Here is a 12,500-nt window from a genome sequence, read left to right on the forward strand (position 1 = left end):
AAAAGAAAGACTTTTTTTTCGACAGGAAATGAACCCACATATAATATTAATATTCATAATATTAATATCCATAACTGAATATTAATATCTATGGAGAATTGTTCCTGACAGCAAAGAATTTCAACGAAGACAATAATACTTAATGTGAAATAAGTCAGTGTTGAACAAATGTACATCATCTTTGTCTATATGGTTCACGTAAATGACATTGAATTAAAATTTTTTTGAGTTAATAAATACATACATTTTCACAAACCAAACAAAAGCAGTGCTGCGCAAGAATCTAAGAAATTCTGATGCTTGTAAAAACACTAACATAATTCGCAGGTAATGTTCTATCGGACAGATTCTGCAGAGAGCGAAATCTACTGGATCTGATAAACGGAATATTTACGTTTATTCGCTACATTGAGCCATTCCTTCCTCTACTACATTACTTGAGCTGTTGGTGTTTCTGTGCTCGCACGCAAATGTTAAGATCTGTATATAAAAAAAGATATTTATTTTTAAGTCACAATTCCTTTCACTGAAGGACCTTTCCCCGTTCGTTTAGTTCGTCCTAGAACAGTGTCCATTTGCGCAATTCTTAGTTTTCTTTATTACTTTTGTTATTAAAGAAGATAAAATAAAGGAAACACGGAAGCAAGATTACTCATATATTCAGTTCACATATTCACAGATACGCGTACACACACACACACACAATATATATATATATCTATATATATATATATATATATATATATATATATATATATATATATATATATATATATATATATATATATATATATATATATATATATATATATATATATATATATATATCTATATATAAAGACCTAAATTTGACTCACATCAGAGTTGAACCAAGGTCTTCCAAATGAAAGACCTGTGTTTGATCCTGATGTGAGTCCAAAATTTTTGCTGTTCCACATGTGATTGTGTGCTGATATATATATATATATATACACATATATATACATATATATATATGTGTGTATGTGTGTGCGTGTGTCTGTCTTTGTATTTGTATCTGTGTCTGTGTGTATGCTTTTTCCGTTCACAGACGAGGTCGTGAGCACCCAAGCCCTTTTGCTTGAAACCGGCAAACACTGGTACCCTTTCACAGCTCGTGAGACTGATGGGCAGTACAGTAGGTTGAGAGTGGACCCAAACCTTGTGAATGGGAGCGTATAGTAACACCTCAAGGGATGCACTGATAATTTGTGTTGGAACCGCGCCGGGTACGAAGCCTTTTAGTATCAAGATTTTCGAGTGTGTATAAGTGATGAATCCCTCTTGAAACAGTATGAGGAGGCCAATGTTATATATCAGTATGTCTGTAAAAAATGATGATGATATACAGAATCTTATATTCAAAGATGAATAGAACTGTGATGCTTTAGAAAATAGTGGAATGTCAACCAGCTGCAGACTTTCTTCTCAGGAGTGTAATGCAATACGAGATGGAAATCCCAAACTACCATCCAGGAACACATCATATAAGTCGACAATGCCCTGAATATAACAAAGAAAAGCCAGTACTATAAGGAGCGCACAAAAACTCTCCTGTTTTCTGATCTGAAACATTCCTCTACTCCATAACAACAAACGCGCTCACAGGAAGAGTCCTTTTGTATGACGGCCTTTTCTCGCAAAAAGGAAACGTCGAATTTATAGAAGCAACTTTGTTATGTTAAAGTAGGAGCAAAATTACATTCAAACCACCAGTGTATAAGGATCCCAAATACTCATACGTATCCTTTTAGGATATATAAAAATGCTGTAAATCCTGTACACAAACCCGAGGACTCCTGGTTTTTTCTTCTGAGAATCTTACTTTTTATTTGTCTGAAAAGGATATATTCTTAGAGAAAATATATTTAAAAAAATCCTTTTTGGGGTGCTTACATAAGAATTCAAATGCAATACACCACCGTCCTTTTTACGATTGTTTTCTATTACATTTCTGTATATTGCTTAGGCGTCATAGATCCGGGTTGAAAATAGCAGGCTTTAACGTAAATATTTGCCTTCTTTGAAGTTGTTGCTAAACCAAAAGGAGCTGAGATCCAGCATTTTCTCGTAGGTTTCAACCACATTTTCTCTTTACATTTTATTCTTATATATATTTCCAGCCTTCCTCTGGGGGGAAAGGAGTAATAGGAAGAAGGCGCACTCAAAAGGCATCATGTGTAGATCTAGAACTTAATGAAAGACGGAGGTCGATTAAAGTGTGAAATAATAATTTGTCGTTGCCTGTACGTGAAGCTTCAGATTTAAAAAAAACTAGTACCGATATCATGCTTGAGAAGCATTTCGTTGTTTATTAAGTCATATCCCTTTAAGGCGACTTCGTTTTTAATTTTCTCTCTCTCTCTCTCTCTCTCTCTCTCTCTCTCTCTCTCTCTCTCTCTCTCTCTCTCTCTCTCTCTCTTTGCCCAGAAGATGTTGCTCAATTAGAACCGCGAAACTTCAAGCGAAGATGCAAAGCATTACTGCACTGAAACAATGCACCTTGTATTTTCATTATTTATTTATATTTTAATAATTTATTTACTAATTTATGTTTCTTTTTGTTTCATAATAACTGTTCTATTCTTTCATGTATTTCCAAAAGTCTTCTGTAACTTCTTTCAAATGAATTCCATACTACTTGGAAGCTTGAATTTCAAGTCAACATGCCCTGCAAGCTTGTTCCACAGGAGACGGGGTTGATCATCTGAATAATAATAATAATAATAATAATAATAATAATAATAATAATAATAATAATAATAATAATAATAATAATAACTGTCTGTCTGTCTGTCTGTCTGTCTGTCTCTCTCTCTCTCTCTCTCTCTCTCTCTCTCTCTCTCTCTCTGTACCTATGAGGAACTTGAAGAGTTAATAACTTTTCCTAAATATCAGCTGCCACTCTCCTAATGGTTGGCTGAGTGTCTAATGAATCCCCGGGTCTCACAAAGAGAGTGAGATGAAGTTATGCAGAGATAAAAATGAGAAAAAAATTACTAAATGGTAAATTACAGGAAAGGGAAAAAGTGGGTAATTTTAAAATCTTTATAAATAGAAAATAACAGAACAATTGGTACATAGGAAGTGAAAAATAGCCACAAAGTTCTAAAAAAATTTATAGGGGAGTAATTTGAGATAATTTGGAATTGAAAATAAAAAATAACATGTATATATAAGAAAAAATAATTAAAGTTTATAAGCAAAGATAAGCGAATAGAGAATAAAGGCGACAAAGAAAACAATGACAAGTGAATTTATTGAAAAATAAAGGAACATAAGTAACACAGAATCCATTGCTCCGATATTTTTAATCCTTTCACCGATCCATTACGTTCAACTGTACGAAATATAACAATAACTTTAAGAACCATTTTTCCTGATTCCGGATTCCGCAGTCAGTCGTAAACCCTACACGACTAACTCAGTTGCTTAAACGCCTAATGCTATGTGTAAAAGATACTGTATTTAATAGAAACAAACTAATACAAAGTAAGTTATTTAAAGAGAGACACAGGATTTGAGAATATTTCGAAGATAAAGTGTTTTTACGTCACTTTTTGACCGAAAAGTTCTCGGAATTACGTAGATGAACACTCGTGTTTTTCCTGTGCTTTCATATGTTGCATATTTTCAGTTATATACTCTGTACTCTCTTAGAGAGAGAGAGAGAGAGAGAGAGAGAGAGAGAGAGAGAGAGAGAGAGAGAGAGAGAGAGAGAGAGATATTAAAAGAATGAATAAGCATGAACATGAAATTAAAATTTACGATTGCCTTGTAGATAGGTTCCATAAAAAACACACTTGGGGTTTCAAGCTGCAAGACTGTACTTCGATGTCAGCTTAAATTATTAAAACCCAATTTTCTTACCGCAAAAGCATGATATCCCCCGTCATAGTTTTGAATGTAATTTATTCTTATCGCCTCATTATTCCGTAATTGTCATAACTGCATATGCTACTATGCAATTTCTTGATGAAGCGAAACCTCCCTGTTAATATTCGCCCAGTTCTAACCTCGCAATTGCTTGAAAATAGTATACAAAGCCGAAGCTCATTCCCAGACGATAATTACAGGAACAGAGCTTACATTACAGCTGTTATATTAAAGTCGGAAGTGATAACACTCGGCGAATAGGCGGTATAAACTCTCAAAGTAGATTTATACAGCTTAATTACATTCTTCCTCATTTTCACAGTGCGGTTAGAGCGGTTTTTAGTCACACAAATGAATCAGCTAATTATAATAATGGAACAGCTCTCGTTAGCAAGGGCTGTTATCATGATTTTTAAAAGCTATGAGATTTTGAGTTACATTTTTTTTCAAGTAATTATTGGAAGACTTGATATTTAATATTGCATATTTCTGCACTTCTTAATTATTATCACCAGTTTTCTCTGTATAATGGTTATTTTGTTATTGCAAAATAACTTACCCAACAGTTTGGATACCTTTTTATCCCTATAGTAAACAGGTGACTGTAAATAATTAATTAAACAAGACTTTTATTAAACTTTTATAGATAATAATTGATATTCTATTCTCCACTAAGAAATACTATTGATATTCCATTTACCATCATTTTAAAATTTTTATTAGTCCTCTCTATTCAGATTGATCAGTTTACCTGAGTCTAGCAATCCTTTGATTGTGGTTATGAAATTCTAGATAAATCTTTATGCATATATTAAAACCCTAACCCTAGATCTAAGCACTAGCAGCAGCAAGTGGCTGGGTCTCTGCCGTACCCAAAATACGCAAGAGTTAGTTCCAAATCGATCTTTTTTTAAAACCTGGTTCGGAACATAAAGTTCATCTCACCCTCGGGCACAAAAATTTCTTCCAGAATATTAATTCTTTTCACTCACAAAATTATTTTTCGTCAGACTCTCCATTATGATAAAAATCCCCTTTCACAGTACATTGCTCACCAAAGGAAAAATATAATGGATTCAAGCTACGGAAAGAATTAGAAGTCCACAAAAATGAGGTGATGGACTGTGGGACTATAGATAGAAATAGAGAGTTTCATAGAGATCTAAGTTTTCATAGGAAACACTGTACCTTTATAGTTTCCATTCCCACGGGGTTTGAAAAAAAGAGATAGTGGAATAGTTTGATGAAAGTCTGATTTTCATAGTGTTCTCCATAACAACTGGACATGCCTGTGTTTGAGAAGAAGGTTTCAGTTCATTAATTGGTATTCGGCGCTATTTAATTTCCAGTGATTATCATGTTTTGCTCTACATTGATTGGATAAATGACACATTTCAGTCTCTTGGTCATTAGAGAATTCTGTTTTAACTTTGACATTTCATTGTTGATTTAGAGAAGTACATCAGATCTAATTTATTTCTCATTTAGGATATCATCGAAGTAAACGGTTTTAAATGGTGTAATGGCAAAGAGTTTTCACAAGGAAGCATTACTGCCAATTCAGACTTAATAAAGAATTTTATAACAATTATTTTTTAAATTACGTTAGGAATTCCTAACCTACTTATTAAATGTTTGTTTTTGTTATGTATGCTACTTTATCAGCTCTCATTCTTAGGAGGAACACAATTTTGTTATTCATCTGGTCTGTGTGTGGGACTTCATTATTGTATTTTTGTTCTTTGTGTTCCTCCGGAACGAACCCTTACCAGCCGTAAATGTTTATGTGTTGCTGTAATTAGGTTAAGGGTCTGCTTAGTTAGATACTAATTAACGTGGAGGAAATAGCCTGCGGCTCGTAATGATTGGACAGAAGGACCGCAAGAACACGCTTCTTTTCTTTTGAAGTCATGGCGTTGCATAAGCTTCAAGGTCCATTTATTTTTTTATTGAAACCTACGAACTTCTACCTGTAAGTTATTCCTGTTTAGAAGAAATGTATTGAACTTGGTTTAGTCTCATGATTAGAAATTAAATTATTATTCTTTCCCTAAATCTTATTCGAAAATGAGAACTAATTAAAGAAAAAATAACCAAAAAATTCAGTAAGCTAAAATTTTAGTTTTCCCTAAATCCTATGAGAAAAGGAGAGCCGATTAAAGAGAAAAAAAATCAGTAACCTAAAATCTTAGTTTTTTCCTAAATCCTATGAAAAAAGGAGAGCCAATTAAAGAAAAAAAAAAGTTTTCAGTAAAAAAAATTATTAGTTCTTCTTTAAATCATATGAGAAAATGAGAACCAACTAAAGATGAAAAAAAAGTTATCAGTAACGTAGAATATTAGTTCCTCTCTAAATCCCATGAGAAAATGAGAAATAATTAAAGAGGAAAAATAAAAAATAGAAAAAAGTTTCAGTAACAGAAAATATAAATTCTGCCCTAAATCTTATGAGAAAAGGAGAACTGATTAAACATAAAAACATAAAAAAGATGGGTTTCAGCAATATATTCCTAGTACACGAGGATGTGGTCCAAATTTTTGTCCCAAGACTAAAACTACATGCATGTTAGTAGCATCTCAGCAAGCGATCTGGCTGAATCCCATTCTAAAAAAAGAAAAAGAAGCCAAAAAGCCTGGGCGTGAATTCGCTCTAATGAACCTATTAGATCATATTGTTCAAGGTTTTATCTTTATTTTCAATCAGCCTTGGGATGGAGGAGTTTTCCTAGCTAGGAAGTGTGTTAGGAAGGAAGGAAACTCATGTCTGTCCGTTTGCCGATAGGGACATATATTTTTACATATTAAGCTCTTTTCCAGACGGACTATTGAAGTTATTAGTAAGTTGCAATAATAAAAAAACAGAATAAAATAGTGACAAACGAAAAAAAATCAGATCATTTCAAAACAAAACAATTTCCAATTCGGATTCAAATTCAAAGCTTTATTCATGCTAATACAACTAGTATAAATATACCAAAAATATAGCAAAATATAAGTACTGGTAAAATAATTCATCCCTTGACTCTTACCACGTGATAAAATCAGCTAAACCATGAATAAACAAAAATTATTACTTAAACTAATCTTTTTGTAATTCCACGATCTTCCAGAATACGCTGGCATAACAGCAAACGTATATTTAAACTTAATTTTACATTTTCCTTCGGTGACAGGACAAATATGACAAACGTGGCCTAAAGGTTCAATAGCAAATGCTTATTTTCTTAATATATTTCATCACATATACCTTGAACTCTTACATTTACCTTTACTCCGGGAATCTACGACCCCCTGTTGATCAAATTTACAATGTTTTCTATTTCATATTTTACTTGGTGTGGAAAAGAGAGAGAGAGAGAGAGAGAGAGAGAGAGAGAGAGAGAGAGAGAGAGAGAGAGAGAGAGAGAGAGAGAGCTTTTCTCCTAGCGAGTGATTCCTATCAATTAGACTCCACTAGGACTTTCCCCCCTAAGTGTTAGCTATGAAAATTCGATTTTCGCCTGCAAGAGAATCTGGCGATTTGGGAAAAGGTTAGGGAGGTGACCATCTGAGCTTTTGGCTTTTATGTGCAGTTCTCTCTCTCTCTCTCTCTCTCTCTCTCTCTCTCTCTCTCTCTCTCTCTCTCTCTCTCTCTCTCAATATAATTTAAAATAGGAAATATTCTAATTTTAATCATGTTAGTATGAAAAATATTTTTTTGAAAGCTATAATGTTTTGAAGTGACGTTCTCTCTCTCTCTCTCTCTCTCTCTCTCTCTCTGTTAGGCTGAAAAGATAGTTTTCTCTCTCTCTCTCTCTCTCTCTCAATATCATATAAATTAGGAAATGTTCTAATTTTACTCATGTTATCATGAAAAATTATTTTTTGGGAAGCTATAATATTTTAGAGTGTTCTCTCTCTCTCTCTCTCTCTCTCTCTCTCTCTCTCTCTCTCTCTCTCTCTCTCTCTCTCTCTCTCTCTCTTCTAATCTATACACCTTGTCGCTATTAGCTATTTTTACTTTCAGACGAAAATATTAGTAAAAAAAATATGAGTAAAGAAGACATTTATTTTGTGATGTTTATTGATCGAACGTACGTAAAAAAAAAAAATAACCTAAAGGGTGCTAAGCTGATAATACTCTAAAATAAATGAAGTGTCATATACATGAACATAACAAGTGTTTCTATTAGACTATTACATCCCCTAAAGACATGAGGCCCTTTCACACTTAACTGGCAACGGGGTCTGTTCTATCTCACTCGGTCTAGAGCTTGACGTATACTATACTCTCCAACCCTGATCTACGTTGCTGAAATTTTAAATGGAAAGATAGGCTTTAATCATCATCTGTTACTTAAGATTGTCGCCGTGGTGGCGCAGTAGTGTGATTCTCGGCTACCAGTCGAGAGGGCCGGGATTCAAATCCCGCCGCTCACTGATGGCTCTGATTGCGCCACTGCAAAAATCCGGCAGCCCGTCAACCTAACGGTCGGAAAAAACTCGAGAGGTTCAGTAGGAGAATAGGTTCCAGGCCTCGAGCTGAGGAGTTAAACAGTGGGCCTAGCAACACACTGGCCACGTGTCATAGGCACTGGGACCTGTCCCCCACTGGCTGTCGGCCTAAGAAACAGATCAGCGCTGGCCCTATGAGCTTACAGAGGCCCCGGAAGACTAACTACTAAGACTGTGGAAGAGAGAGAGAGAGAGAGAGAGAGAGAGAGAGAGAGAGAGAGAGAGAGAGAGAGAGAGAGAGAGAGAGAGAAGAAAGGTCACTATAAAACGTTATAGAATTCAAAATAAATATTTTTCGTAATGCAATATTGAATTTCACAAGGAAAGGCAGAGCTAATAATGCTATCCATTACAAGAAATGAAAATGAAATTAGATATTCGCAATGCTGTTAAGAAACCTCTTCGTTTCAACAGGTCATTGCAAGAGAAGGTTGCGCAACGAGAAGAATTTTATTATATAATGAAATGAATTTTGCCTTTGTAGATACAGAAATAAATTTCCTTTGCTTATATACATACATACAAATCATTATAACTGTATAGCCGTGCACGTACGTAGATTTATAAAAAAAAAGAGAGAGATGAAAGTCGCGTTCAAATGGTTGCAAAGGTAAACACCTTCCTGTTTATATATACTATATTTAAAAATACATACGAAATAATCTGGACCTTCTTAACCAGAGAACCTCTTCCATAAGAATAACCATAGGTTGAAAAGGTGTTTAATCACTTGTGCGGAGGTTAGACAGGTAAGTAATGCATATATTTTTATAGAAAAATCTTTAAGATCAATGTCAAACCACGTTAAAATTATAATGCACAGAGTCATGTAATAATAAAACTGTAGGATATTAATTAGGACATCAAGCAACGACCCATTTAAATATTCATAATGTTAAACGTCACTTTTCAAGCCCCAGGGTTTGATTCATTAAGTATTCAATCTGACAATTTTTACCTTGAGATAATGGGCGGCAGGTCTAATATTTGCTAAGAATTTTTGACATAGCGAAGAGTTGAATGTGAAAGAAACCACAAAGGGCATGAGAGAGAGAGAGAGAGAGAGAGAGAGAGAGAGAGAGAGAGAGAGAAGAGAGAGAGAGAGAGAGAGAGAGAGAGAGAGATTACATTTTTCGGCTTATGGTATTTTGGTTGTATATCTGTTCATTTCCCTTTGATCCAATGAAATTTTCCGTCCTATTGTTAGCATATGAATATTATGATACACAGACATATATATATTTGTGTGTGTATATACAGCATATATATATATATATATATATATATATATATATATATATATATATATATATATATATATATATATATATATATATATATATATATTTATGCATATTGGTTACTTTTGATCAGAGGCATAGATACATATGCATTTTAAATAACCAATGTCTTCACATTTTTTGGATGCAATTGTACCTACAAAGCCTTGAATCCTAAATGAAGATCGAATGAAGAAACTCCAACTTCCAGTGACCTTCATTTCCGATTCAAGGTCTTGTTAAAAAGTTAAGTATATCTTAGTTTAACCAGACCACTGAGCTGATTAACAGCTCTCCTAGGGCTGGCCCGAAGGATTAGATTTACCTTACGTGGCTAAGAACCAATTGGTTACCTAGCAACGGGACCTACAGCTTATTGTGGAATCCGAACCACATTATAGCGAGAAATGAATTTCTATCACCAGAAATAAATTCCTCTTATTGTTCACTGGCCGGTCGGAGATTCGAACTCGCGCCCAACAGAGTGGTAGCTGAGAACGGAACCCGCTAGTGAGCGTATCCATAAAGAGGTAAAGAAATTGAGGAGTTAAAAGGTCACTGTGGCTGTTACAAACAGACAGACATACAGGCATATCTATCTATTTATATGTCTGCATTATATATATATATATATATATATATATATATATATATATATATATATATATATATATATATATATATATGTATATACATACATATATATATATATATATATATATATATATATATATATATATATATATCATCCAAAATATGAAGCATCAAATATCGTTTGACATCGATTATAATACATTGCCCGAATAACTAACGCCTTAGGGGAACTAAAACTGATAAGCGTCCGTGCCTTTCCTGGAACTGGAAACAGTGACTTTGGTTTAGATTAAGACAAAAAGACGACTTTGATCACTCGACTATAAAGAGTTAAGTATAGTCACACGCTTCTCATTCTTCTCTGTATATATATACCCCACCATGGTCTACTAAACAACAGGCACATAAATTCCCCACTGAAGTCAACAAAAGCTCAGCAGTCTTTACAAGGAGGCGGGCATAAAGACACAAAGTCTCTCTACCCTTACTTATTCTTCCTCATACGGAGGGACGAGGACTCTAGTCTCCTTTTCCATACCTATTATTCCTCACACAGTCAGGGGATACTGTCTGTGTATTGGTATCTTCCCTCGTTCTTTCTCATCGCCCAAATCCCCGTTTATGTCCCCCTTTGATGTCGGACGCAAAGAATGCCAGGAATGCTATTTGTTTCCATAGGAAGATTTATCGACGCTATTAACCCTTGAGGGTTACAGGTGTGTGGTGGTCAGGGGAGGGGAGCCTTGCAGGAAATAGCAACGGTTGCAAATAGACAGGTTAAGAGGTGTCGTGAAAACAAAAAAAGAATCTCGAACGTAGAAGAGAGAGAGAGAGAGAGAGAGAGAGAGAGAGAGAGAGAGAGAGAGAGAGAGAGAATTATAGTCTTCCGCGTTACAGAAACAAGTATATAGAAAAAAAGGAAATTTTTCTACGAATAAATACGAAAGAGAGAGAGAGAGAGAGAGAGAGAGAGAGAGAAAGGGACAGAACGAGAGAGAGAGAGAGAGAGAGAGAGAGAGAGAGAGAGAGAGAGAGAGAGAGAGAGAGCTATAGTCTCGTATGTTCCAGAAAACATGTAAATGGGAAAGTAGGGAATTCTGTGACAAATAAATAAAAACGAACGTATAATTGGGACACAAAAAAGCTAGAGAGCGAGTTATTTTACGTTCCAAGAAGCAATTGAAGGGCTAAAAGGGAAATTATTCCCCAAATGAATAAAAGACGAAAGTGTAACGAGAACACAAATAAGAGTAACACGTTAAAGTAATGCAAAAAAATAATAATAAAAAAACCTGTTGATAAGATTTGGTGTACCTGAATGGCAGAGTAAGAAGGACACGAAGATAGGAAACAAAACTGTATGTATGCCTACAGAGAAAACATAACCTCTTTGTAGGTATTTCTATGCACAATTTCAGAGATCGTCTATGGAAACTTCATTACTTCACAGTTCCTTTACGTCGCAAAAACCATTTGAAAAGAAAAAATCCGTTGCACAATCACCAAAACCCACTTCCTTCTCTTGCTGAAACCACCGCCTTCGGTTCAACCTCTCTCCCCTAACCCCTCACCAGCTCAACCCTTTTGTTCTGGCAAGAAGAGTATCACACCGAGAGATGATCAACCCTTTTCATGGCAACAGGATATAATCCTCTTAGAGCCTTTTTGAAGACGGAGCACAATGAACACCGAAAGAGTAGGATTCAATCCCACATGAAAAGATCTCAGCGACACCAGCAAACTCCTTCAAGTTTTCTTTAAGAAGAAGAAAAAAAACGTTAAGCTCTCGCTGATACATTCAACTTCCGCGGGATTTGAGGAGCTAACACGAATTGGCGGGGTGTTTAGATTTTGGAAATAAGATTTTGTGTCTTTATGAGAGGCAATTTATTTCTCTTAAAGGGGCAAGGTCATTTGTGCCCGCTCGTCAGCATTCAGAGGGTTTAGGAGACGGAAATAAGAAGTGGGCACTAAAGCTATTGTGCAACGTTTAAGAGGCTTTCATGAGAATTTATCATGAAACGCAAAGTGATGACCGATCTCACACTAAACTTTTCCATGTGTGTAAGTATATTATAAAAACTGAACACAGATCGAAATGTTTTATATCTATTTTCCGGTACACCTTCACATAATGAAATCAAAATAGAAAAGAATATACAACTTAGGCAGAAGGCCGAGCGCTGGGACCTATGAGGTTATTCAGCGCTGAAAGGAAAATTCAGAGAAAAGGTTTGG

The sequence above is a fragment of the Macrobrachium rosenbergii genome, chromosome 27 (assembly GCF_040412425.1).
Source record: "Macrobrachium rosenbergii isolate ZJJX-2024 chromosome 27, ASM4041242v1, whole genome shotgun sequence".
Lineage (NCBI taxonomy): Eukaryota > Metazoa > Arthropoda > Malacostraca > Decapoda > Palaemonidae > Macrobrachium > Macrobrachium rosenbergii.